Below are 25,865 nucleotides of genomic sequence, written 5' to 3' on the forward strand. Positions count from 1 at the left end.
CTTACTCACACAGCGACCTCGGTGCAAATTTTAGGACTAAAAATAATATTGTGAGGTGTGAGGTATTCAGAATAGACTGAAAATGAGTGTAAATTATGGTTTTTGAGGTTAATAATACTTTGGGATCAAAATGACCCCCAAATTCTATGATTTAAGCTGTTTTTTAGTGTTTTTTGAAAAAAACACCCGAATCCAAAACACACCCGAATCCGACAAAAAAAATTCGGTGAGGTTTTGCCAAAACGCGTTCGAACCCAAAACACGGCCGCGGAACCGAACCCAAAACCAAAACACAAAACCCGAAAAATTTCAGGCGCTCATCTCTACTTTGAACTTGCCACACGTGAAGTCCGTTCAGACACTGCCAGCCTGAGTCAGGTCATTCCCCTCATCAGGCTTTTGCAGAAGAAGCTGGAGACATTGAAGGAGGAGCTAACACGGAGCGATTCCGCTAGGCATGTGGGACTTGTGGATGGAGCCCTTAATTCGCTTAGCAAGGATTCACGGGTGGTCAATCTGTTGAAATCAGAGCACTACATTTTGGCCACCGTGCTCGATCCTAGATTTAAAGCCTACCTTGGATCTCTCTTTCCGGCAGACACAAGTCTGCTGGGGTTCAAACACCTGCTGGTGAGTAAATTGTCAAGTCAAGCGGAACGCGACCTGTCAACAACATCTCCTCCTTCACATTCTCCCGCAACTGGGGGTGCGAGGAAAAGGCTCAGAATTCCGAGCCCACCCGCTGGCGGTGATGCAGGGCAGTCTGGAGCGACTGCTGATGCTGACATCTGGTCCGGACTGAAGGACCTGACAACGATTACGGACATGTCGTCTACTGTCACTGCATATGATTCTCTCCCCATTGAAAGAATGGTGGAGGATTATATGAGTGACCGCATGCAAGTAGGCACGTCACACAGTCCGTACTTATACTGGCAGGAAAAAGAGGCAATTTGGAGGCCCTTGCACAAACTGGCTTTATTCTACCTAAGTTGCCCTCCCACAAGTGTGTACTCCGAAAGAGTGTTTAGTGCCGCCGCTCACCTTGTCAGCAATCGGCGTACGAGGTTACATCCAGAAAATGTGGAGAAGATGATGTTCATTAAAATGAATTATAATCAATTCCTCCGTGGAGACATTGACCAGCAGCAATTGCCTCCACAAAGTACACAGGGAGCTGAGATGGTGGATTCCAGTGGGGACGAATTGATAATCTGTGAGGAGGGGGATGTACACGGTGATATATCGGAGGATGATGATGAGGTGGACATCTTGCCTCTGTAGAGCCAGTTTGTGCAAGGAGAGATTAATTGCTTCTTTTTTGGTGGGGGTCCAAACCAACCTGTCATATCAGTCACAGTCGTGTGGCAGACCCTGTCACTGAAATGATGGGTTGGTTAAAGTGTGCATGTCCTGTTTATACAACATAAGGGTGGGTGGGAGGGCCCAAGGACAATTCCATCTTGCACCTCTTTTTTCTTTTCTTTTTCTTTGCGTCATGTGCTGTTTGGGGAGGGTTTTTTGGAAGGGACATCCTGCGTGACACTGCAGTGCCACTCCTAGATGGGCCCGGTGTTTGTGTCGGCCACTAGGGTCGCTTATCTTACTCACACAGCTACCTCATTGCGCCTCTTTTTTTCTTTGCGTCATGTGCTGTTTGGGGAGGGTTTTTTGGAAGGGACATCCTGCGTGACACTGCAGTGCCACTCCTAGATGGGCCCGGTGTTTGTGTCGGCCACTAGGGTCGCTTATCTTACTCACACAGCTACCTCATTGCGCCTCTTTTTTTCTTTGCGTCATGTGCTGTTTGGGGAGGGTTTTTTGGAAGGGACATCCTGCGTGACACTGCAGTGCCACTCCTAGATGGGCCCGGTGTTTGTGTCGGCCACTAGGGTCGCTAATCTTACTCACACAGCTACCTCATTGCGCCTCTTTTTTTCTTTGCGTCATGTGCTGTTTGGGGAGGGTTTTTTGGAAGGGCCATCCTGCGTGACACTGCAGTGCCACTCCTAGATGGGCCCGGTGTTTGTGTCGGCCACTAGGGTCGCTTATCTTACTCACACAGCGACCTCGGTGCAAATTTTAGGACTAAAAATAATATTGTGAGGTGTGAGGTATTCAGAATAGACTGAAAATGAGTGGAAATTATGGTTTTTGAGGTTAATAATACTTTGGGATCAAAATGACCGCCAAATTCTATGATTTAAGCTGTTTTTTAGGTTTTTTGGAAAAAAACACCCGAATCCAAAACACACCCGAATCCGACAAAAAAAATTCGGTGAGGTTTTGCCAAAATGCGGTCGAACCCAAAACACGGCCGCGGAACCGAACCCAAAACCAAAACACAAAACCCGAAAAATTTCCGGCGCTCATCTCTAGTTCCTGATAGTCAAATTGAAGATGTCACTGTTGAAGTACACCAGGATGAGGATATGGGTGTTGCTGGCGCTGGGGAGGAAATTGACAAGGAGGATTCTGATGGTGAGGTGGTTTGTTTAAGTCAGGCACCCGGGGAGACACCTGTTGTCCGTGGGAGGAATATGGCCCTTGACATGCCTGGTCAAAATACAAAAAAAATCAGCTCTTCGGTGTGGAATTATTTCAACACAAATGCGGACAACAGGTGTCAAGCCGTGTGTTGCCTTTGTAAAGCTGTAATAAGTAGGGGTAAGGACGTTAACCACCTAGGAACATCCTCCCTTATACGTCTCCTGCAGCGCATTCATCATAAGTCAGTGACAAGTTCAAAAACTTTGGGTGACAGCGGAAGCAGTCCACTGACCACTAAATCCCTTCCTCTTGTAACCAAGCTCCTGCAAACCACACCACCAACTCCCTCAGTGTCAATTTCCTCCTTACCCAGGAAAGCCAATAGTCCTGCAGGCCATGTCACTGGCAAGTCTGACGAGTCCTCTCCTGTCTGGGATTCCTCCGATGCATCCTTGAGTGTAACGCCTACTGTTGCTGGCGCTGCTGTTGTTGCTGCTGGGAGTCGATCGTCATCCCAGAGGGGAAGTCGGAAGACCACTTGTACTACTTCCAGTAAGCAATTGACTGTCCAACAGTCCTTTGCGAGGAAGATGAAATATCACAGCAGTCATCCTGCTGCAAAGCGGATAACTGAGGCCTTGGCAGCCTGGGCGGTGAGAAACGTGGTTCCGGTATCCATCGTTAATTCAGAGTCAACTAGAAACTTGATTGAGGTACTGTGTCCCCGGTACCAAATACCATCTAGGTTCCATTTCTCTAGGTAGGCGATACCGAAAATGTACACAGACCTCAGAAAAAGACTCACCAGTGTCCTAAAAAATGCAGTTGTACCCAATGTCCACTTAACCACGGACATGTGGACAAGTGGAGCAGGGCAGACTCAGGACTATATGACTGTGACAGCCCACTGGGTAGATGTATTGCCTCCCGCAGCAAGAACAGCAGCGGCGGCACCAGTAGCAGCATCTCGCAAACGCCAACTCGTTCCTAGGCAGGCTACGCTTTGTATCACCGCTTTCCAGAATACGCACACAGCTGAAAACCTCTTACGGCAACTGAGGAAGGTCATCGCAGAATGGCTTACCCCAATTGGACTCTCCTGGGGATTTGTGACATCGGACAACGCCAGCAATATTGTGCGTGCATTACATCTGGGCAAATTTCAGCACGTCCCATGTTTTGTACATACCTTGAATTTGGTGGTGCAGAATTATTTAAAAAAACGACAGGGGCGTGCAAGAGATGCTGTTGGTGGCCCGAAGAATTGCGGGACACTTTCGGCGTTCAGGCACCGCGTACAGAAGACTGTAGCACCACCAAAAATACCTGAACCTGCCCTGCCATCATCTGAAGCAAGAGGTGGTAACAAGGTGGAATTCAACCCTCTATATGCTTCAGAGGATGGAGGAGCAGCAAAAGGCCATTCAAGCCTATACATCTGGCCACGATATAGGCAAAGGAGGTGGATTGCACCTGTCTCAAGCGCAGTGGAGAATGATTTAAACGTTGTGCAAGGTTCTGCAACCCTTTGAACTTGCCACACGTGAAGTCCGTTCAGACACTGCCAGACTGAGTCAGGTCATTCCCCTCATCAGGCTTTTGCAGATGAAGCTGGAGACATTGAAGGAGGAGCTAAAACAGAGCGATTCCGCTAGGCATGTGAGACTTGTGGATGGAGCCCTTCATTCGCTTAATCAGGATTCACGGGTGGTCAATCTGTTGAAATCAGAGCACTACATTTTGGCCACCGTGCTCGATCCTAGATTTAAAACCTACGTTGTATCTCTCTTTCCGGCAGACACAAGTCTGCAGGGGTTCAAAGACCTGCTGGTGAGAAAATTGTCAAGTCAAGCGGAACGTGACCCGTCAACAGCTCCTCCTTCACATTCTCCCGCAACTGGGGGTGCGAGGAAAAGGCTAAGAATTCCGAGCCCACCCGCTGGCGGTGATGCAGGGCAGTCTGGAGCGAGTGCTGACATCTGGTCCGGACTGAAGGACCTGCCAACGATTACTGACATGTCGTCTACTGTCACTGCATATGATTCTCTCACCATTGAAAGAATGGTGGAGGATTATATGAGTGACCGCATCCAAGTAGGCACGTCAGACAGTCCGTACGTATACTGGCAGGAAAAAGAGGCAATTTGGAGGCCCTTGCAGAAACTGGCTTTATTCTACCTAAGTTGCCCTCCCTCCAGTGTGTACTCCGAAAGAGTGTTTAGTGCAGCCGCTCACCTTGTCAGCAATCGGCGTACGAGGTAACTTCCAGAAAATGTGGAGAAGATGATCATTAAAATTAATTATAATCAATTCCTCCGTGGAGACATTCACCAGCAGCAATTGCCTCCAGAAAGTACATGGGGATCTGAGATGGTGGATTCCAGTGGGGACGAATTAATAATCTGTGAGGAGGGGGATGTACACAGTGAAAGGGGTGATGAATCGGACGATGATGATGAGGTGGACATCTTGCCTCTGTAGAGCCAGTTTGTGCAAGGAGAGATTGATTGCTTCTTTTTTGGTGGGGGCCCAAACCAACCAGTCATTTCAGTTACAGTCGTGTGGCAGACCCTGTCGCTGAAATGATGGGTTCGTTAAAGTGTGCATGTCCTGTTTATACAACATAAGGGTGGGTGGGAGGGCCCAAGGACAATTCCATCTTGCACCTCTTTTTTCTTTCATTTTTCTTTGCATCATGTGCTGTTTGGGGAGTATTTTTTTTAAGGGCCATCCTGCCTGACACTGCAGTGTCACTCCTAGATGGGCCAGGTGTTTGTGTCGGCCACTTGGGTCGCTGAGCTTAGTCACAGAGCTACCTCATTGCGCCTCTTTTTTTCTTTGCATCATGTGCTGTTTGGGGACTATTTTTTTCAAGTGCCATCCTGCCTGACACTGCAGTGCCACTCCTAGATGGGCCAGGTGTTTGTGTCGGCCAATTGTGTCGCTTAGCTTAGCCATCCAGCAACCTCGGTGCAAATTTTAGGACTAAAAATAATATTGTGAGGTGTGAGGTGTTCAGAATAGACTGAAAATGAGTGGAAATTATGGTTATTGAGGTTAATAATACTATGGGATCAAAATGACCCCCAAATTCTATGATTTAAGCTGTTTTTTAGTGTTTTTTGAAAAAAACACCCGAATCCAAAACACACCCGAATCCGACAAAAAAATTTCCGGTGAGGTTTTGCCGAAACGCGTCCGAACCAAAAACACGGCCGCGGAACCGAATCCAAAACCAAAACACAAAACCCGAAAAAGGTCCGGTGCACATCACTATCTGCAGGCAGGAAAATGGCGCTGAACACTGCTGGGTCCGCTCTGAGGAGAAGCTCCACCCCCTTACATGGCGCTGTCTTCCCATCTTCTGAAGATTATACTGGCCTGAGGAATTGTGCTGGCAGCAATCCTAGGACCCTGACAGGCTTGCTGGACAGTGTAGGGTGTAGGCGCCGGCTCAGGCTGCCCCTCACAGCGCCGCACCATGTACCGCTGAGCTCCGGAGCGCAGTTAATACTGCGCTCCCTACCCTGTTGCCACCATCTTCACACCGGCTTCCTGATTGCCAGGGGGGCCAGTGACTAACTCGCCACAGATCTTCTGGCTCTTTAAGGGGGTGGTGGCATGCTGCTGGGGTGAGCGATCCCCTGTGGCGGCGAACGCTCGATCCCCTCAGGAGCTCAGTGTTCTGTCAGTGCAGATAGTGGCTCATACTTCGCAGAGCAGACACTACTCCCCCCCCTTAGTCCCTCGAAGCAGGGAGGCTGTTGCCAGCACCCTCCCTGTAAAATAATAAACTCTAAAAAAAAACTTTTACTAGAGAAACTCTGGAGAGCTCCCCTAGCTGTGACCGGCTCCTCCGGGCACATTTTCTAAACTGAGTCTGGTAGGGGGGGCATAGAGGGAGAAGCCAGCCCACACTCTCAAACTCTTAAAGTGCCGTGGCTCCTAGTGGACCCGTCTATACCACATGATACTAATGTGGACCCCAGCATCCTCTAAGTCGTAAAAGAAAACAAATTAATTTTATCATACAGTGTGTACCCACTAGATTTTTAGCGATGTGTGCTCCTGTGGGATGCTAGCGACATCTCCAGATGTCTGCACATCTAGCTCAATATGGGGATGTTGCTAGCGATGCCATGCTGCGCCATGTCCTCCCCTCGCCGCCGCTCCATCGCTGATGACAACGGCAAGTGTGTATGCACCCCACCGGGTCCCGTCGCTAACAAGCTTGATGGTTACAACACATTGTTTAGTGTGTACTGGGCATTACAGTAGGGAGAGGGCATGTCCATGGATACAGGGAAAACCCCTGGTGGGCCCTGGAGAGACCACCTCCTCCACTAGGGATTAGTTTCCAGACTAAGCACTTGGATTATACATTATACATACAGTATGTTACATGGTGTATTTTCTTTAGCGCATTCCTGATAACTTATCATGCATACACTAGCAGTGTTTACTAAATATATTTATCATGAGGCCCAGACAGTACAGTCTCTAATTGTTAGCCAAACCTCTGTAGTGGCTGGCCACACACCCTCTGGAGACTGGCCACACCCTACACATGGGCCCATATCACTGCATTCCCCCAGTAGGCCCTTCATGCCCCAGCATACCATCCAACTGTACCTTTTTGGCAGGTACAGTACCTTTTTTTTATGGTCTGTACTGATTTTTGTCTCTTCAAACTTCCATTGAAAGTATAGGAAAAGGGGCGTGTCCACACCCTCTTTACCCGTATCCACACCCCCTTTTCTAATTTGTACAGATTTTTATGTGTAAAATGTTGGAGGGTATGCCCCACTCTGACACTGACTATAGGTATGTAAAGGCAGTATACCCAAACATCACTCACTTGCCTTTGATGACGCTAATGCACTTATTTAAATACATTAGACTGTATCATAATGTACTGTAGCAACTCTACAGACTCTCCTGTAATCAGTTGGAGATATACCATCTATATACAGTACTTTGGAATGGTAATTGCAATCTATAAGCTCTCCTAATGGCATGAAAGCCATCTACTGTGCAAAGCTACCATCCGCCATTGTGGCACTAAGTACTGACTTCAATTCCCAGTATACATCTCCTCGCCTACTCCCAGACGGTATTACACAGGGTTGGTATCGCGTGACTGGCAGGGGATCCTTGCATTGATACGCACTACACACTGAGCGATGTAGGTGATTTGTCGTTACGAAATGGCAAATTGGCCCAACATCGCTATAGTGATAGATATCCCAAATAATTGTTGAAACTGGAGTCCTCTCCTGTGCAGTCTCTGTATTGGTTCCCTAAGGAAGGCTTGAATCCCTAATGAAGATGGCTGCTTCCTGTACTTTTGTGCCATCTAGTCTCTGTGTTACAGCATCACAGTGGGACACAGATTGTGAGACCCTGTATTTACCACTTGATTCTCAATGCTATTAACGCTGGTACCATTTTCATCCTGCACCGAATACCAGTAATGTGTGGTGAGACAGATGACTGTGGAGGCGTTGGCTAGTACCAGAGCCAGATTTACACACAATATATGAGCCAAAGGGTACATCTGTGCACTACACACAAGTGCAGCAGTATAAACTGCTGGAAGTTTAATGCGTTTTAATCAGAGATGTGAAGAAAAGGTAGGCAGCTGTGGCACTGCCTCACCTGCCATAGACTTTTTACTCCAGAGTTTTGACTATACAAAAGATTAGAAATTGGAATAATGCAAAGAAGAAATTTATAATATATACTTTGTTTTTTTCAGATAATTTATATAGTCAAAACTCTGAAGTATACTGGAGTATGACAGGAAAGGCTCTGTCACACACCTGCAACGCCATCACTGCCACATACACACATACAGTACTCCGGTTGGCAAACTGTATTCTCTGCTCAAGCTCTACTCCATGCTGATAATCTGTTTCATGCATAATGGTGAGTATAGGTAGGTATGCCTGTATATCCATATTACTACTGTTAACTGCTTCTCTGGTTAAGTATTTGTTTGTTCATTGACATCAGGGCATCTGCTGATGTGTAATCTGTGATACCACTGCCAATGATCAGTGCTGTTTATAGACAATATGGCTCCAAGTGCGAGAATGAGCCCCCCCCCATTGACATTCAAAAATGTCCCCCCCCCCCTCCCCCATAGATATAAAAAACACGATCTTGGCCCCCGCCAAAATAGATGTGGTTTTGCTAAAATGGGTGTAGCCTCACAGGAAAAGACTACCTTACATCCTAGTTTTTGACCCTGCACTAACAGACCTCAGCCACCACAGGGAAAAAGGAAAAAATCCACTATATTAAGCCCCACACAGTAATGCCCCCTGCACCATGTTATGCCACACACCGCAATGCCCATGATACATTATGCTCTACAGTAAAGCTTCTAAGTACTTTTAAATTACCTGCTCATTGAGAAGGGTTTCACACGCAGGTTGTCATGCTCATTGCCAGGGGTTTCATGCCCTGGCCTGGGTGTCATGCTCATTGCCAGGGGTTTCATGGGCTGGGTGTCTTGATCGTTGCCAGGGGTTTCATGCTCTGGGATCCATGCTCATTGCCAGGGGTTTCATACTCTGGGATTATTCTCATGCTTGTTGCCAGGGGTGTGTAATGCTCATTGCCAGGGGTAATGCCCATTGCCAGGGGTGTGTAATGCTCATTGCCAGGGATAATGTCATTGCCAGGGGTGTGTAATTCTTGTTGCTAGGGGTAATGCTTGTTGCCAGCGGTAATGTCATTGCCAGGTGTTATTTCATTGCCACGGGTGTGTAATGCTTGTTGCCAGGGGTAAAGCTCGTTGTCAGGGGTAATGTCATCACCAGGGGTGTGTAATGCTCTTTGTCAGGGGTGTGTACAGCCGGTGCAAGTGCCATACCCGCCAGCCCGCCAGCTCCCCTGCTTCCTCTCCTCACCACCATAGTACTCCACTCGGGGGCCGGAGTTTTGAGAAATGACGTTTGCATTGTGATGTCATTACACGAAACCCCACCCCACCAGAGGAGTACTATGACAGGGAGGAGGGGGAGCAGTCTAGGGACAGGAAAAGTGCAGCGGCGAGCGCCTCGTGCAGTTGCACGCCTCGTCCGCCACTAGAAACGGCACTGCCAATAGTACACACACCTTCAAACAACAATCATATCAAAAACATCATTTATTTTTCCTGACAATTTCAGGAAAATTTCAGGAATAATTTCTGCTAAAGAACGACCATAAAGGGGTAATTTGTCAAGACTCAGAGAGAGCTAAAGTGAAGTAGTTGGCCAAAGTAACCACCAATCAGCGTCAAACTTTTTTTGTACTATAGACAGACAAGTGTGTATTTTCAAGACTAATTAATATGCACAAGCATCAATATACTGCATTCTGAGCTCTCAGTGATATCATTGTCAATTATTAGGCTCTACTGTATCAGAAGGGATATTGTATAAGAATTTAATAAAGAAAAACAGATGAGTTCTATGTTTAATCTCTTCAATATTTTGCAAGAAGCCATGTCTGAATTGTTGTCTACAAATCTACATTTGTATAGTATATGGAGCATAACACAAACACAAACCAGCCAGTAATTCATAAACCGCCTATAGGGTCATTCCGAGTTGATCGCACGTAGCAACTTTTTGCTGCCCATGCGATCAACTGGACGCCTCCTATGGGGGAGGGTTTTTTAGCATAGCAAGGCTGCGAACGCTTGTGCAGCCAAGCTATGCAAAAACATTTTGTGCAGTTTGAGTAGCTCTGGAGTTACTTACCCCCCGTGATGTCTTCAGCCTGTCAGGTCCCGGTATTGATGTCAGACACCCGCCCTGCAAACGCCTGGACACGCCTGTGTTTGCCGCACCACTCCCAGAAAACAGTCAGTTGACGCCCTGGAACGCCTTCCTCCTGTCAAACGTCTTGCGATCGCGGGAGCAATCGCTTTCTTCATTCCTCTTGTCGTTGCACAGCGACGGCTGTCACTGGGCAACGACGCACCTGCACACTGTGGCCGCTGCGCATGCGCAGAACTGACCCGCGCATGTGCAGAACTGACCCGTGCGAAAAACAGCAGCGTGCGAACGGGTCGGAATGACCCCCATAGTACCAACTGCTACTTGCATAACATTAGCATTTATATGCTTAGAATGTTCGATAATTTAGTAGAACTGTGAGCTCCTCAAAACATTTATACACATAAATATATTCATGCAGAAAAGTACAATGTGCACGTGATAAAATAAATACATTCACATGCTTTTATGATCATAAAAAAAGATATTCATTAAAGACAAATCTGGTAGACTGTTAAATAAGCTGATGCAAAAGTAACTGTTTATAACAGTAGTATAATTATCTAGCAGCGGTCCATTGCAACCCTTTAGAACGATCATTTGTTGCATATATTTTGATGATCAGGTGTACCTGAGACTCCAACATAAAGACAGCATAACAATTCCAGCTGTTCCTCAGCCCAGCATTAAAAATAATGTCCGTATATTCAATACTAACAGACTCTCCAGGCTCATACTTAGAAATCTTAATTAACTCGCAAGATCCAGTTATTAGGCTTCACGTGGTAGGCACTCTACACTGGTTTTATGTGAAAATTGTAGCTGTGAGCTAATAATCGTGTATAATTGGTTTCAAGAGGATAACAGCAAATCTTCCAAACAAATTTTAATTGTAGTGAGTTCTGTAAAATACGCAAAGATTTCACCTAGGGATAATATGGAATTAAACAACCATAATCTTCTGCAAGGGGAGGTCAATGTAAATTTACAGAAAGGTTCTGCTGCTCTGACCACATAATCAAGAAATGTGTTTAGTCTTCTTACTGCAATATATTTTTCACAGGCTAAGATGAAATGCATTGTCTTCTCCGTAACTGCATGGAAGAAAGAAAATGCTGGTTGTGGTAGTGGATATAAGACAGTATATAATACAGATTTTTTTTGTAGTTTAAAAATGTTATTAGTAATAATTATGCCAGAATTTAGACAAGGAAAAGTCTCAAAATGATAGATTAAAATATTTTATTTAGTCAAAAAAATCAAGTAGACAAATACATTTCAGAATCCATTATCAAGACTGACACAAAGGAGCAGATGTACTAAGTAGTGGAGAGAGACAAAGTGGGGAGAGATAAAATACCAACCAGCCAGCTCCTAACTGTCATTTTTCAAACACAGGCTGTGACATGGCAGTTGGCTGGTACTTTACCTCTCTCCACTTTATCACTCTCAATGAGTACTACATATGCCACATAGACATCTGAGTTATATAGCTATAATATAATACAGAGAGCATCAGTGACTCCCATACAAAATAAAGAGCATCAGTGTCCACCAGTGGTGGATTTTACCTGCTGTATGGGCTCCAGGTAAAGTCTGCCACACCTCTCCGTGTCAGTGAAGCAAGATGCAGTCCATGACTGCATTGGCCTCATCATGACTGGCAGTGACTTCCTATTGGAAGTCCTACCTGCCAGTCACAGACACACAAAGCAGTCCCATTGGTAGGTGTTTCTTCCCTCCGGGACTGCCAGTCCGTGCTACGATATGCAGAGATTCGGCTTTCTGTAGGAAGCCACTTCCTGCCTTTCCTGCAGCCCAATGTGGCTTCTATGGGCTGCAGCATATGCAGTCTATAGAAGCCATGGGTTTGCACATGCACTGGACTGTGCATACACTAGTCCTGGCAACTGCCGGATCCATTGTACAGCTGCAAAGATATGGGGCTCCATGGCTCCTCTCCTCTCCAAGTTGTGGGTAGCAGCAGCCCCCCTACTTAAAGTAAGTAGAAGCCGCCGCTGGTGACCACCATATAATATATACAGATCAGCGACAAACATATAATACAGAGCATTAATGACACCCATTCCATACAGACAGACATTGTGGATAACCTTCATACACTACAAAGATTAGTTATAATATCCATGTAATACACAGAGGATTTTTTATCACTGTTATCATTTCCTCATGTTGGTTCAGTAGTTAGCGCTAGTGGATTCAGTCGGTCTGCTGGCAACCAGTCAGGTGTGCAGACCCGAAGTCATCCTGCTTGATTGGTGCAGCCAAGTTCTGAGCCTGGTTTCTGGACCTGTGTTCATTGGCTGTCTAGCCTTTTTAGGAATCGCCTTCTTCCACACATTTTTGGGTTATAATCATAATCAGTCCCATTTTGTCAGATTCAGTTTATATTTTGATACCTGTTCTGTTCAGAGGAGCTCATTTATCTGTGCTATTTTTATGATCTGCCAGTATTTCTCCACATGGGCCGTTCAGAAGACCTTTCCAATGTCTCTCTACAGTTCAATTACCTGTGCTATTTAGGAGGCTTAAGCCCTGCTAGTATGTCTCCACAGTGCAACTAGTCTGTGCTGTTTAGAAGATCTGCCTAACCTGTCTTTACTATGCACATCACATGTGCTATTCAGGAGATTTGGCTAGCATTTCTGTATATATTACAGTTATCTGTGCTATGTCAAGAAACTGTTGCTGTACCTCTCTGCATTACTCAATTATCTATGTTATGCAGAAAACCTTGTATCAGTATTTCTCTACAGTGAAATGATCTGAGCCGTGCAGAAAACCTGTATAGTTTTAATAATCCTGTTTAGTTTGCATATTAAGGTTGTGCATTTAGTTCTTAGTGCCATCCAGTGTTTTGGTACTTTTAGCTAGTGCTATTATTTTCTTATGTCATTCAATAAGTTTGAAGTATCCTGTTACCTTTAAATATACAAGTATATGTTGTATGTGCCTTTGATCCTAAACCTGCACTACTTAATGTCCTGGCAGCAGCCAAGTACCAGTGAACAATAGTAGTTCCAGGGGGGTTACTGGTGAAGGGGGATGTTACAGGTGAAGCATTCTGCAAGTTGGTTCTGGCAGGCTCAGGATCATGGTAGGCACCTATAACACCTCATCAATAATGAACCTCTCCTCAAAAACTATTAACTACTTCTGCATCATTGTAACAACTCGTGTACATTAACCCCCTAAATACCTCCCTCAGTCTCAGTAAAAAAACAAAAATATTTTAATCTTAACACCAATAAACCCACTTATACTAATATACACTACCATAAGCTATACCCATTCATCCTTATACCCTTACTTACCTGTTGGTGATCTCATCTGTTCCTCTTGTTGCAGCCACAGAAAAGAGGCTATGATGAGGGGCCATCAGAAGGGAGACAGGGGCCATGCAGCCTATTTCTGCAATGATAAACAATATACAATGGGCGCTAAGTTTGTTATACTGTCAAATACAATATTTGATTGCTGCTCACACAAGGAGGTTCTGGATGTCCTCCTAAATAAAGGGACACTGCACCTAAAGAATAGAGTTATACGTGTGAGCGCACATGTATCAAGAATATGGTTAATTAGGCTGCTGGTTTGATAATAAAAAATATTTTTATTAATATAAAAAACAGACTAAATAAACATTTACAGAATAAAAAACATCACAATGGAAGTCGCAGAATGGATTTATGCATATATCCCCGCTATGGCCAATTGGACTTTATGTAATTAGTATTATGCATGCATGCCTATAGAATTAGTTGGTTAGTTAGAACAAATCATGGTCCTCAGATACAATCTTAATCGTTTGTAGCTGTTTGATCCCTCCAGGGGATTTTTAATGGTGGTGTTAGTATTTAGTTGATTAGACAAAAGAACCAGAAAATGTCCCTTAATACATATTGATGGCACAGTCCATTTAAATGTAACAGCTTTCCTCAGGTGATATTGTATAATGCCAGTTTATACTGGTTGGAAGTGTGATGCTGTTAGATTTTGTAATCAGTTAGTCCCCCGTCGTGACACTCATATGGGCAATGCTTACCCTCCCACTCTGCGGCGGTTCTCGTGTCTGCGGCTGGGCTGAATCACACTAGAGGCATAGACTTTGTCCAGCTGAGCGGTGGCACGCTCCAAGCGTGTAGTGTAGCAGGGAGCGCCTCGGCCTCGCACCACGGCTTCCGGGTTAGGCGGGGCTTCCGGCTTCCGATGCGCTCCACCTACGTTCCACTTGACGTCTTTGAGTCACCTGACGCGTTTCTCCGCCTTTTGTGGGTGGCGGTTTCTTCAGAGGTTTGAAGATCTCAAAGCACAGTCTCTATTTATCCCCCTCAGGGATTTTTTTCATTGGTCACAGAATTAATGATCATTACTGCTGACGTCTGTATCATCCTTCTCAGGGATGCCCTGATTAGACCAGCTGTTTCTAATCATTTATACCACTTATATGCATAAATCATGTGAATAATATATAAAAGATGCACATATGTTTCTTTTAAAAAAGACAAATATAATATAAATATAAACATAATCTCTCATGACCACAATGAGGTGTTATGACATGCAAATGATACTTGCTCATACATATATATTTAGTTAAGAGTCAAATAGCTAAGAGCCATTGTTTAAAAACTCTAATTGGTATTAAGAAGAAATGGTATTAAGACCCGTTTTGTTAATGGGATATATACCTCGAACCAATTTGGTTCCTGGTGTATAACCCCATATATAAAGAAAAAAGGATATATAATATAAACATTTATATAGAGACACATGGGTATATATCAGATACATATATCAAAAATAAATTGGTAAATATTTCTAGTATAGAAATCTACTGAGAGGATAGTTACACATATTGAGATCCATATTGTAAGTACATATACGGCGCTAGATCTATTCGTATAATATATGGTATAAGATAACCCATTGCTTATATAGAGAACTAACCATTTTTTTATTGTTATTTTATTATTATTAACCGCCCTTTTTGGTTTCACCACAGGGGGTGGCATTATCCATAACAGTTAATACATTCTGTGTATGAAGTCAGTATGGAACAAACAGTACCTGGATTGTGAATTATAAAGACTGTATTATAAACAGACAAACATAGCAAAAAGTTTGTTGGCCCAATATTTATACTCGCAGGGTTCTAGAGAATACATCTCACATGAAAGATCTCATCAGAGGAAATCATTTATCCCTTCTTATTATTAGATGTTATTAAGTTCTATATTTTCATTTAGACCCTGGGGTTCCAGGGTCTTTAAACGGAAGATCCAATAGGCTTCTCTTCTACATAGGGCATTGAATCTATCGCCTCCCCTTTTTGTTAACCCAATCTGTTCAGGAGCTTTTAAACGGATGTTGGAGATTTTTCCCTGTTCACACTGATTTGTATGTCTAGATACGCTATGTAGATTACTTTTGTTTATAATGTTTCTTCTATGTTCAAGAAACCGTACCTTCAGCTTTCTGATGGTACGTCCTACATATTGATACCCACAGCCACACTCAACAAGATAGACTACATAGGTGGATTCACAGCTCAAGAAACCCTCTATATCAAAAGATTCTCCCGTCACCCTTGATTTAAATGTCTTGTTGCACGAATTAGGATTAGGATGATGGGATGTAGTTATATGACCAGCAGTCAGGAGACTGCCGGTTACAATACCAGCACCTACATCCCGTCCACCCACAATCCTGACAGTCAGCATGCCAACTATTCCCACCCATAGAGTAGTTATGCCACAGTAGATATGCCCACAGTAGCTATGTCCCTTAGAGGTACTGTGTGCACGCGTTGAAGGCACTCGCAGCAATAAATGGGTGTGGCCAATTAAAATGGGGCGTGATACACATATGCTCCCAATAGTGCAGGGCCATATACACATATGTCCCCAGTAGTGCAATGCCAGATACACATATGCCCCCATAGTGCATTGCCAAATACACATATGCCGCCACAGTGTCAGATACACATTGCCCCACAGTGCCAGATATACATTGCCACACAGTGACCCCCCTCCCGCTGCTCACCGCTGTTGTTGCTGCTATGTGAGGGGAGGAGAGTGCAGTGCAGCCCCTCTGCTGCCCATCAATGCTCCATGAAGTCCAGTCTTCGGCGGCGGGTATCACAAATGAGGCGCAGGTTTGTTAGCCAATCAGAGCTCGCAGACCAGCATCCAAGCAGGATCTGTGGCTGCCGGTCCGCGAGCTCTGATTGGTTTGTTAGCCAATGAGATTCACCCTTCCGCCGCCGTTCCCCACCCCTGTTCTAAACTGTACTACAGAAAAATGAAGTTAGAATCTGAATGTGTGTCATGGGCGACTCCCCATTCTCCGTACAGTATGCTGTAGAATACACAGAGAAAGTACAGTACAGTATATAAAAAAATAGATCTTGACCAGAGCTCTGGTTCTCAACAGCTACAAACAAGCCCTATTTGAACTCTTTTGCTGTCAGGACTTCCTATTTTAGCATTGTTGGTATAGCCACCATACTGTACATTGTTATTTTGCCCCAGCACAGATACAACATATAACTAAAAATGTATTAACATATTTATAGTACATAAACAGATAACAGACATGCACAGTAGACAGATCTGCTTGTGTGTTAAGATACAATCACATGTCCAAATGGCCCAATTGGTTGCTGAATGTGAACTGTGTCTTCCACTGGCTTGGCATTTTACCAGGAACAGTGACTGTAATTTGGATCTTAAGAATGAGAAATTTCCTGGACCTTTAAGTTACTTTTGCTACCATGCGAGGGTTGAGTATGATATCCCAGTGATCAAGATGCCGATGGTCAGAATCCTGGCAGGAGAATCCAAGTGGTCACATTCCCAATGAATTTTGGTGAATATTCTAACCCTAACACTAACCTATGCCTAACAGCCTAACCCTAACTGTCCCCTTCAGCAGCCTAATCCTATCCTTCCCTTATGGCAGCCTAACCATAGTGCTTAACCCTAAAACTGACCCTAATACTCACTGTTGGCATCAGGATTGTGACTGTTGGGCTTCTGCTGCCGGAATTGTGATCATCGGGATCCTGACTATGTCCCCCTGTGGACCTAGATTGCAACTATAGTAGTTTATAGAAATGGGTAGGTTAGCCGTTTAATAAAAGTTACAGTGTGTGCTAAGACTAGAGATGAGCGGGTTCGGTTTTACTCGGTTTTACTCGGTTCTCAAAACGGCATCTAATTGGCTCACGGATGTCACGTGTTTTGGATAGCCAATAAGGGTCGGTTTTGAGAACCGAGTAAAACCGAGTAAAACCGAATCCGCTCATCTCTAGCTAAGACTAGATTCTCCTAGCAGTAAAATGAGATGGCATTGAACATAACAAATACAGACATCAATAGGAGTCAAAGATACTGTAGGTGATAGAGTATAAATTTAATTACAGATGCCGATGAGTAAGGCCCAGCATTTCCAAAAGGCATTTTAGCAACTGGAATTGTCACTTTTGTAGCTGAATGTCTTTATCTTGCTCATAATCCTAATCATTGTTGTCATTCATGTCAATGATGTAGCAAAATATGGTTCTGGTGCTTCTTACCTCAGTTGCGTTCTAGAATGGTATATTAGAGTTATGATAACTGAATGTCCATACAATGAGAATTAAATTAAGTTTATATAAGAAAAACTCTATGAAATGCACAAAGTAAATGCATTTCAATCAAAAAATCTAACATGTCTCAATTCACTCAGGTATTTATTTACTTCTAGCTAACTAAGCTCATGCATATTCATATTATTCCTAGCACGTCACTTCAAACTGCAAGAAATCAACAGCTATCAGTCCTTAAAGGAAACAGGAACTGGTTAGATGTTTTGAAAATTACATAGCTCTATTTTTTGAGGGAAAATACTCCGATGCTCACTAAAATTCATGAAAAAGGATCCCCACCCTAAACTCATTATAACAACAACTGGGACAGATAGGAACAAGGGTTCCAGGTTCAGATTAAACTCTTTGTTACTTGTGTAACCACCAAAGAACATTGGTGTAAGAATTGTAAAACTCCTGTATGCCATCTACAAAAATTAAGTTTGCATTTTCTATTTTAAAAGTGCTAAATTGCATAACAGTGTGCACTGGGTATTATTGATTATTTTCCATTTACATTGGGCCATCCCATATTGGAACAAAACTGAAGTTTAAAAGGCACCAGTACCACCTGTTGCTATATTGTACTTACTTTGAGGAACTCTGTTTATAGGTTTCTGTTGTTCTTGGCTGCCCAAGTGAACCATCACCCACAAGATATCTATTGGTGTGAGTCATTGTACACCTTACTCATGTCAACAAGATCATCCAATATAAGAGGTCATATATATAAACCATGGAAACCCTTAGACTTTCTATTAGATTACAAGTAGGGCATTTAGTTCTTCATTATCCTCTTTTTTCTTCAGTTTATTTCATGTGCCTGTTTTGGAGGTGACAGACCTATGCTTAGAGCTAGAAGGTGATGCATAAGAATATACAGAAGATCCATGACCTTTGTGGGTTCTCACCTTTGAACTAGGCATGTCGTACTTGTAGAACCAGTACTACTAAAAGAGAGACCAAAAAAGCATTATTTATATGACCTTGTTATGCTTATAACCTGTCTATCTGTATATATTTTTTATAACTGAAAGTAGTTTAATAATATGTCAGTGATATATACAGTAACCCATAACGAACCTATATTGAGAATGTATTTGAAAAAGAATTCTATATAATGTACTCATGTTTTGGGGAGCAAATACCATATTTAGTGGAATATCATATCTCTGCTATGTTCCAGATGAGATAACCCATTTTAAATCAAGAATAATTTTTAATATTTAGACCTGTTTTTTGATAATGTGGCAATAAAAGTGTTGCAAAGATTATTATACCAGCACACCTCTTGTGGCAATGTAACAGAGGATTGGGGCAAGGACGGTGATTTGAGAAATTATCAATTTTTGGGGGTCAGTCTGCTACCGAGAATTGTCCACCTTCTAGGTCTTCCACTTATGACAGGTTGCCTGAAAATTATGGAAGGGCAATTCTTCTTTTTGTGTTTGCTTTCTTTTATATCTTATTTATCTGCAAAAGCATTGTCACTGTAATAATGTACTGTCTTCATATTCTTAAATAATTTATGTTTCTGGCTTCATTTTTGTAATACCAGATGCTAGATTTATGCAGGCAATTGTTAGGTTTACAGTATATTTGATTAAATAATGCTGCTTTTACAATTTAATGTCAGGGACTAACTGAAGACTTCTTGAGTGTCAGCCCATAAACTTACACTCTTAACCACTGGCTAATATTTTTTCAAAATCCACTCAGAATTTGTTGTGACCACACCAGGCAAGTGATTAAACTTATTGTAACTGTGATGGTAGCAGTACTCCCTACAGTATGTGCTGTTCTCCTACCCATTTTTGTGCAGTGTGCTATAAAACAGAAAATAGATTTAATCAGTTTGAAGTGTTTGCAACGAATGTGTTTGCTCCACCAATGACAGACACAAGGGGCCTGATTCATATGCGGTCACAATGCTGACACAGCAGCAATCATTTTCAGTGATGTAACGCCAAAGCATTGGAAGTGTAACAGCCACCCACAAATGAACAGAGGCACCCATCGAAGCCTTCTCAACATGCTCAGCAACTGCATACTGTCACAACCATGATGCAGATGCAAGGAACAAAGCCTCCATGAGCACCTCCTTGACTGCGGGAGGAGCTGTGACGGGGGGTCCATGTTTTATGCATATGAGGTCGCAATCACTTGCCAAGACACACCCTAAAAACGGTCACAACATGTCTGCATGTTTGCAGACACTCCCCGTTACTTCCCCCAAACAGCCTTTTCCTTTCAATCGCTGTGAGCAGAATTGCAAAGGTACCTTGGTGCATGGCACAATGCATGCAGAGTCTACCGATAATTGATTAGTTCTCACAGAGTATAGTACATTTACTTTTAATAGTATGCAGTTGTGTGCTGCTCCATTGGCCAAGCTCTTTTTGTGGCTTTTTTGTTCTCCCAGCCACTTTTTGGCACTTGCTCTGTGACACAACATTGATTTAATTAACTTGATATAGGCCCTCATTCTGAGTTGTTCGCTCGCTAGCTGCTTTTAGCAGCATTGCAAACGCTAGACCGCCGCCCTCTGGGAGTGTATCTTAGCTTAGCGAAATAGCGAACGAAAGAGTAGCAGAACTGCTACTAAATATTTTCTTGCAGTTTATGAGTAGCTCCAGACCTACTCCTAGATTGCGATCAGCTCGGTCCATTTAGTTCCTGATTTGACGTCACAAACATGCCCTGCGTTCGGCCAGCCACTCCCCAGTTTCTACAGACACTCCCGCGTTTTTATCTGACACGCCTGCGTTTTTTAGCACACTTCCGGAAAATGCTCAGTTACCATCCAGAAAGGCCCCTTCCTGTCAGTCACTCACCGATCAACAGTGCGACTGAAAAGCGCCGCACGAACAATAGCAAAACTGCTAAGTTTTTAGTTAAATAACTAAGTGCATGCGCCCTGCGTACCATGCGCATGCGCATTTAGCAACAAATCACAGCATAGCGAAAATCGGCAACGAGCGAACAACTCGGAATGACCACCCTAGTGGGACTGAGCTGGGTGCCTGTGTCCCAGAAATAAAATTTTTCCTTGCAAATGGTGTAATGTAAATACTATGTGATCTTGCATGCTCAACACACAACGGCCCACACTATACTTACACTTTTTTTAGAGGTTACCTTTCTCACTTGACAACTCTAAATCTTGCTGTGCAATTTACATTTGCCCCTGGCAGCACAAAACAGTTTTACCAGGTACAAATTTTGCATAAAGTCGTTGAGTTTTCCCCTAAATCATCTCCATTGACATAAATGTAGATCCACAATAACTGTCTTCGAGAACTACATTTTGATCTGTCATTGACATACACAATATAATATAATAAGGTGAGATTTTCAATGATATTCAGCTGTTGTACTTGAAAAAAAATAGTCTTCTTAAATAGTATAGCTCTTTTTTTTTGCTCACTGATTTCTTTTCTCTGTGTCATACATTTATTTTAGAAAGTGTTTTGCTTGGATGTACATGAACTTCTGTGACATAAATATATACAGTTCTACTATTAGAATCATGGGGGTATTTTTACTAAAGCTTCTAAAATTGAAAATTGGTTGCCATGTTGCGCATAGCAACCAATCAGATTCTGTCTTTCATTTTCTAGGATGCAATAGAGAAATGATAGACAGAATCTGATTGGTTGCTGTGGGCAACATCACCCACTTTTCATTTTTAGAAGATATAGTAAATTTACCCCATGGTGTCAAAGGTCTGGCTTTAAAAACACTTGTGTGTTTGGTGGAATTCAAACCCTGAACCTTAACCTAGCAGTGGCTGATTGTTCAGAATTCTGTTTTGACTTACTAGAACCTCCTATGCTGTCCCTGCCCCCGCCCACTTCCTTGTAACAGCCAATCACCAGCAGGCTGAGAGTATATGAGAGAGAAAGTCAAGTCACTCAGCGCTAATAATATTACTTACTCCTCAGAAAACCTGCTTGTACCTGATTCTTGGATTGATTCCATTTGTTGACCCAGATTGCTTTGACCTTGCCTGATTGTCTTTTCCCATAACCATGGCCTGACACCCTCTTGTCTGTCACATGACCCAAACATATACTGTTGTTCACACTATGGCCCAAATGTGTTAAACCTTAAAAAGTTATGAAGTGGGGAGTGATAAAAAGTGATATAGTACCAGCCAATCAGCTTCATAACTGACATGTTACAGGATGCATTTGAAAAATGAGAGTAGCTTATTGATTGGTACTTTATAACTCTTTATCACTCTCTGTTTTATCACTTTTTAAGGCTTAATACATTTGGGCCTTTGTTTGCTGCCTACCCGGACTACATGCTTGGCCATGGATTTTGCGTCAGCCTGACCTTGATTGTCCTGGTTAAACCGGTCACCATCTTGCACTCTTATAAGCGTCCTGCTCATTCCAGCTAACACCGTCTGGTACCTACCCAAAAGATTTTGATATATAAGGTAATATACAGTAGTGGCACATTTGCTTTATTTAGCATGTTGTTAAAAACATAATTTTTGGGGGGTATGCTTTAAAAAGACAGTTTGCGCTCACTTTGTGTATATATTCATTTATAGATCTAAAGATTAATGTACAGTAGTTTCTTCCAATGTAACGTTATAAATCACATTTAGTTTCCCGTGTAGTCCTCAAGCAAAATAATTAAAAAGAAAAACATGTAATAGAAAATGAAAGGTAGAAAAAATAGAAGTGTATGTAATCTGTACACAGTCTCCTTAGATCCTTTTGTAATTTAGATCCCTGGTATGTGTTTTCTCTGAGTTCTCCAATAGATGATACAGTTTATTTTATTGTTGCCACTGTTTCAACTATTTTGCTTTCTGCAAATCCCCTGATACAGGCCATAATAGAAACAGAATCTACTGTAGTATTATCTATAGTATGGTTCAGATATAGGGGCTAATGGCAAAAAATGAGAAAATGATGCGGGCGAATGCGCAGCTCCCGTCCTGCACATGCAATCACATTTTCTGCAGGGGGGTTGCAGAAAATGCAATCGCCTCTGCCTGTCAATCAGGCACAGGAGGTATCGCGGGGCGCATGCGGGGGAAGGGGGTGGCAACGCTCCTTTTTCAGGGTGGAGATGGATCATTGCAGAGTCGGAGGCCGTCAAACAGGGGTGGTGCAGAGGCATGATTGCGTCAGCTGCATGATATCACACGCAGCCGCCACGATCGGAAACATGGTGGCGGTCCTCCTGCAGGCACAGCTACGGCAGGAGGCATCCTTAATTTCTGCTAAGAAACAAAGATTGCGATGCAATCGCAATTTCTGCTTGTTGAAGGGGGGAGGCGGCGGTCAGCATGCTGGGCGGCCTTGCCCTGCGATGGGCGGCCCGCAGCATGTGAACAGAAGGATTGCAAATTCTGCTAATTATCAGAATTTGCAATCCTTACTGAATTAGCCCCATAGTTAAGTCTATTGGCACTTCTGTTTATTTCATGGAAGTGGAGTGCAATTTGGATTGTCCTTAAATATAAAGATTATTTTTGTTTATTTGGTGAGGATCTTAACATTTACATATCATAATATTCATTTTGTTTATGATATGTATATGATACAGTTCTAATACAATATTCAATATCCCTAAAGTATGTTTAATATTGTAAAGTAAAAGGCTTACGGATCATCTTTTTATTTCTACTATACACTTAGATACCATTGTAATACTGGGCCTAAATCAGGCGCAAAGTACCAATGTTCGGTATTTTGCGCATGTGCATGACCCATACTGTGCATGTGCGGTATGGGTCATGCATCATTGGACGCACTATGGCTGTAAACATCAGGTGATAAGACAGTCTGCAGCCATTTAAGGGCGGAGATGGCAGTGTATTACAAAGTGGAGGCGTGTCGTCTCCATTTTGTTGGAATGCCAACAACAGGATCTACCAACGATGGTTTCCTGGCCTCTTGGAAGGAGCTACGGTGGCTGACCTGCCATGACCTCAGCTGGCCAATGGTGTTTTAGGTGATCCAATGCTATGTCCTAGGATGCTGCACTGGATCACAAATGCATGCAGGAGTGGTCTACTTATACCAGATGCCTACTGCTGCATTAACATATGTATCTATGCATGTGCAACAGCGCTGCTCTCTCGGTGCCAGGGGCGTTTTAAGAGAGGAGGAGGCCCGTGTTCAGCCTCCTCCGTCGGGCCCCCTCCTCTCTGCCCGCAGCGCAGTAGAGTCTGAGCACTAGAGGGCTCAGACTCTACTGCCATGCGCAGATCTCTGGGAAAATGGCGTGGCGGACATTTTCCCTGAGATCTCTCTACTGCGCATGCGCAGAACGCCACTGTGTTCTAGCGGCGCTGCGGATGCCGGCGCTGGACTTCGGAGGGGTAAGTATTTTACAAATGGGTGCAGTGTGTACGGTGGGGGCCCCCTCTGGACTCAGGGGCCCGTGTGCACCGCACACACTGCACCCATTATAGAAACGCCAGTGCTCGGTGCACATCTGAATCAGGCCTTTAGCACAGTACAATAAGGGATGCCCTTCTCTGACCTCCCCTTCAGCATTTCAGGCTGAAAAAATTCAGAAAAAGCAGAACGTAAGTCCTAGAAAAATGGAATATATATACTAGTGATGAGCGGAATCCGCTCATCACTAGTATATACACAATTGCACTTTTCTTTTAATAATATGTGCATAAGTAAATTGGAAATTTCATGCATGTTGGAATTCTCTTCTTGGAAAAGAAATACTTATTTATTATGAAAGAATTTATGGTCATGACATGTCTAGAAATAAAGCACTTAATGCACCGTGCAATCTGGAAAGAATGAGCCCTGGCCCCTGTTATGTTTAGGACTTTATTAATATTTTCCATAGCCGTGAGAAGTGAAAGGGATGATGAAATATTTGAATACTTCATATTCTGCATAACCTGCACCCCACGCTGTAAAAATGCTTTTCATCTGCTAAATGTAAATGGTGTTCTTAGATATTCCATTAGATTCAGAACCATTCAACTAGATTCTGCTTCAGAAATTGAACATTACTCACTGCTCGCTCCATAACAGGAAAGAATTCCGATGTCTTCTGTTCTGTTCAGTAAAAAGTCAATTTATTCACACAAAAGCCAATCAGGGAGATTGCTGCACTTTTTCTGTTATTGATTTGCAGTCTCTATATGACTGCTTAAGTTTTCCTCTCTGTCATTACCACAGGCTTAGCTAGAGTGAATTTATACCCCATTCTAGAATATATCTAGAGGATAAAGAATATGATATAGTTAGAAATAATTTGCCCATATTTAACTGTGGAGTGGCAGATACTTGGCTTTGGAATAGCACAAATGTTAGGTGTAGAGTCTTCTATGAAGTGGAACTGTCATTATTTCTTTTTAAGTACTTTTAAGTGTTTGAGTCTTGTGAGACCCAGTAGTGTTTAAAAAAAAAAGAAGAAAGAAATCATCTTGTTGAAAAGTCTTAATTATCTAAAACCTATGTATGAAAGAGTATTTTTCCATAGAGCTGTAGAAATAACTTATGACAACTACACAATAAATGAGCTGCCTTATAGCTCACCCACTGTAGGTCAATGTCACTTCATTTTTACAATCAGAGCGTCATTACTCGTGTTCTGTATTATACTGTGCACTAAAGTAGAGGTATATTAGGACAGTTGATAGTTATAATGTATAAGAAAGGCTGATTTTAGCTTAGATCCATTTAGGAAAGTGATACATTTTGAGTAAAGGTGTGTACACACGGTAAGATATTTTCTTCCGATTCTGACTATATAGTCAGAATCGGAAGAAAAGATAGTGTAGATCGCAAGGTGACAGTCACCTTGCGATCCCGATCCGATGCCGATGCGCGGCCCCGCGCGGTCGGCATCGGCAGAAAAAATAGGCTGTGCAGGCAAGTCAATCCTGGCTATCTCTATAGAAGAGATAGTCAGGATTGACATCGCACATAGCCAGCATCGCAAGCACACTC

Source organism: Pseudophryne corroboree, chromosome 5 (assembly GCF_028390025.1).
Source record: "Pseudophryne corroboree isolate aPseCor3 chromosome 5, aPseCor3.hap2, whole genome shotgun sequence".
Lineage (NCBI taxonomy): Eukaryota > Metazoa > Chordata > Amphibia > Anura > Myobatrachidae > Pseudophryne > Pseudophryne corroboree.